The sequence below is a fragment of the Puma concolor genome, chromosome B4 (genome assembly GCF_028749965.1).
Source record: "Puma concolor isolate L17-30 chromosome B4, mPumCon1.1.hap2, whole genome shotgun sequence".
NCBI classification, from domain to species: Eukaryota; Metazoa; Chordata; class Mammalia; order Carnivora; family Felidae; genus Puma; species Puma concolor.
This window is the reverse complement of record NC_141673.1, coordinates 48,427,220-48,431,570: the sequence shown is the minus strand read 5'-3', so window position 1 is coordinate 48,431,570 and position 4,351 is coordinate 48,427,220. Positions and strand designations below refer to the sequence as shown.

At 37.4% G+C, this 4,351-nt stretch overlaps 1 pseudogene; it reads right to left on the bottom strand.

Annotated features, from left to right (window-relative positions):
• Window positions 1-684: 684 nt before the first annotated feature.
• LOC112863888 (tRNA-splicing ligase complex subunit RTRAF-like) lies at window positions 685-1,783 on the bottom strand (annotated as a pseudogene).
• Between the last annotated feature and the right edge of the window lie 2,568 nt (window positions 1,784-4,351).

Below are 4,351 nucleotides of genomic sequence, written 5' to 3'. Positions count from 1 at the left end.
ATACATGCAATGATATGGATGAATCTCAAAATAATTGTTGATTCAAAGAAGCCAGACAACAAAGAGTACCTACAGTGTGATTTCATTTGTCTACAACTCCAGAAAATGTGAATTTATAGAGACAGAAAGCAAATCAGTGGCTGCTTAGAAATAGGAAGGTGAGGATGAGGGGAAAGAGACATTACAAAGGGGCACAGAAAACGTTTGAAGATGATGGACATGTTTACTATCTTAGTGATGATTGTTTCATGGATGTATATGTCAGAACGAACATCAATTTGGACACTTAATATGTGAAGTTTACTTTATGTATGCTATACCTCAAAAAAAAAAAAAGCTGTTATTTAACATGAAAAAAATGAGATACTACCCACCAGATGGACTACAGTGAAAAGTTCTGGTAATACCAAGGGTGTGGAGAAATGGGAACTTTAATCACTGCTGGTGGAAGGGAAAGGATGCACAACTATTTGGGAATACTGGCAGAATTTACTAAAGCCAAACAAACACCTGTGCTAGACCCAACAGTTCTGTTTATTGGATGATACTCAAGAGGATGCATGCATATGCCTACCAAAAACATGTGCAGGAATGTGCATAGCAACTTTACTCGTATTTACCAAAGAAAAAAAGAAAAAATAATCCACCAATAGTAGAATGGATAAATTGTGGTATATTTTCCCCCACTTTCCTGAACTTTATTAAAGAAAGAGCGATGATGGTAAATCTCGAGAACATAATCAATTTTTTAGGATTCTTCCCTCAAAAACGTGACATTTGATTTCCAAACACATGCCAGAGCATAGATGGTTCCCAATTGTGCTAAGTAGGTGAGAAGCTGAAATCCTAAAATGTTCACCTTCCAACTTTCCCTGGTCTGCAGTCTGTCTTTGGATCAGCAATAATTGTCTGAACAGCTGCTATGGCTTCATTAATTTTTGTCTGCAGCTCTCTGAGCAATTGTATATGTAGCAATCACAGAACTTGAGCAGCTCCATTAAGAACTGCATCTCCTGTGTCAAAACCAAGAATATGTTTGTCTAAAGCAACAGGCAAGTCCTCTTTTGTTTGCTTTAACAACTGCATCCTGGACCAAAATTTGAATTGCTTTAGGATTATCAGGTAATCATCATGACACTGAATCTGAAGGTCAGCCAAAGTCATTACACCAGGCTTGAAATTGGGATTATTTACATCCAAATTGATCAATGGCTCTGCATTTTTAGCTGCATTGTCAGCATTTTTTTCTATCATCAGCTACCAAATCCTTGTACTTTTCAGCATTATCTCCATATTCAAGTCTAATAGCTAAGCCAAGAAGCCTGTCAATTACTTCTTGTCATCTTGAATCTTGAAAGGACAGTTAACATCTCTGAGATACTTTTCAAAGAACTTGGGCCAATCACTGCTGTGGATGTTTCTTAAATTACCTGTTTTCAATCTAATAGTGTCTGGTTTTCTGGTCTTCAAGCCAAACAATAAAGTTTCTAAATTATTTTTTTTAATGTTTATTTATTTTTGAGAGAGAGAGCAAGCAGGGGAGAGGCAGAGAGGGCGGAAGGCAGGGCAGAGTTTCTGAAGCAGGCTGTGTACTGACAGTAGAGAGCCCGACGTGGGGCTCAAACCCATGAACCATGAGATCATGACCTGAGCCAAAGTCAGACGCTTAACCGACTGAGCCACCCAGGTGCCCCTAAAGTTTCTAACTTCTGTTTCATCTTTACAGTTGAATGAAGCCAGCAGGATTGTTGTTGTCAAGAACTGTCAGCTTGCGTTGGAACATGATCCCTGTGTCTTGCTCTGGTCCCCCAGCCTTTGGCCTGGAGAGGAGAGGCAAGGAGGGGTGGCAGGCACCAGTGCAGGCACCGGCAGTGGCAGCAGAGAGAGGGCCAAATTGTGGTATATTTATACAAATTGTGGTATAATATTACACAGGAAAAATGAACTACTGCAACAGAGTGGCAACAGATTATCGAGCCTCAGAGACATACTGTGGAATGAGGTGAGCCACACATGAAGAAAACATACTCTGTGATTCCATTTTTATGAAGCTCAGAACAGGAAAAACTAATGGTAATACAGATCAAAATGGTGGCTATCTTTGGAGAAGTATTGATTGGAAGGAGGCATAAGTGAACCTTCTGGGTTGTGTTCATTTACACAGAAATATGTAAAAATTCCTTCAGCTGTACACTTAAAATTTGTGAACTTTGCTAGATGTAGATTATATATCAATGAAAAGTAAAACAGTCCCAACAGTAGCAGCAACAAATAATGAACACTTAAATTCCATGATGTAAAGAGGGAAAGATTGGTAAGGAAATACAAAGATGCATGGAACAGAATTTCAAGAAATTAGGCAATGGAAACTTCATTCAGCAAGAATTTCTAATCATAAATGTGTAGTTGCTCTTGCCATATCTCAGGGATTCTTAATTGGCTCTACTTCTTCCCTCCCTCATCCTCATTGTCTATTTTATTTTAAGATGTATTATCAAATTTCTTTCAAAAATTGGAATTCCTATTTATTATTGTAAATGATAGAGAAATCAAACTACGATATGAATGTTTCACTTCCCTAAGTTAGGAACTTAGAGCTCCAGCCCAGACCCCCTTTGCTGAACTGGAAGATCCCAGGATCCAGTTGCCTACCAGGTGTATCCACTTGGGATCTCAAACATTCAAAATAGACTCATCATCTCCTACCCACTCTATCCTCCTCCAGGTTTATCTGCCACCCTGCATTCCCCATAAATGGTTCACCAGGAACCAAAAAATCAAGTTAGCTTTTCCCCTCTGCCTTATATCTCCTCATCCAAGCAATCAAAAAACTCTGCTGATTTTGATCCCTTGGTATGTCTTATGTGTCCCTTCTACTCTGTACCTCCTACCTTCTTCTCTCTTGGTCTCATTATTTCTCTTGTAGATTGTAACAGCAGTCTCTCAAAGAATGATTTGCAGTCCACAGTCCTCCTAAGAGTATGAATTGATCAAAACTGAACTTTTTTTTTCATTTTTATGAACTAACGATGCACACTTACAACCTGAATGCTAAAGTAGATATACATCTATATCTGGATGGATAGATAGATAGATATAGATCATTCCATCAAGTTTTGGTTTTTGAAAACATGACATTTCATCCTAATGACTCAGTTCTTCTTCCTCAGGAAAGTGACAGTGGTATGGTAAGGTAAGTTATAGGATCATTTCTCCCTCATGCGAAGTGGACCACAATCAAAACGTTTGAAGGTCACTGTCTTTATTATCATCTTGCCTTTATTCCTGCCTTTCTTCTTCAAATACATGCACACACTATCACCTTAGTCTGTACTACCAAAAAGTGATTTATGCAAAAAATATAATTGTGTCAATTTTCTTGCTCAGAATATTTCAGAGTTTCTACATTGTCTTCAGTGAGGATTATTAACATATTTTAGGTCCTTTTCCCTTTAAGAACAAATGAATAATAAAGTTTTTGACTTTCTTCTGAGAACAACATACATATACACAATATAATTTCATAAAATTTCAGAGATTTTGCAGCAGATAAAAGGTCCTGGAATGTTTTGCACTAGCAATCAAATGCTTCAGCTTAGAAGTGTCACATGTCACTTCTACCCCTAGCCCGCTGACAGAACTAGTTACATAGCTCTGCCTAACTACAAAAGAGTGGGAAAGTATAATCCTTCTCTGTGCCTGGAAGGAGAGAGAACCAGACAGGGGCGAGCATTAAAAGTTTCTACCATGAACCTCCTAACCCATCTGCCCACCAAATAAAATCCTATTCTTCCTCAAAATCTCATTCAGCTGAAATGCTGTGAAGCCTTCACGGTCTCTTCCTGACAGATTTCAGGTTCCCTTCACACTCCATCAGCACTTTGTACAGAGCAACATTAAAGCAACTATTATATTGGATTGTAATTGTTAGTTTGCATGTCCTGTAGAAGAAAACAGTCAACCTGCTATCCTTAGCATTAATACAGTGCCTCTTACATAGAAGATATCCAATAAACCTCTATTAATTATTGAATTAATTGGTGGATTTTATAATAAAAATTTTATAATAAAATGTTACACAGGAACTTCATATGTAATACAATTACTCATAGATAATTTCTTGGCAATTGAAGTGGAGATTTTTTTCCCTTTACTACCTTTAAATGAAGTGTTGAATCATACCTTCAAAAATGTTTTACCTACATTAGCATGAGGAATCCTGTGTCTCAAACATATGGTCATATTTCTACTTTATTCCAGAGACCTGAGTTAACTTTTTATTTTTATTTCTTCAACGTTTTTGTTTGTTTGTTTGTTTGTTTTAATTTATTTTTGGGACAGAGAGAGACAG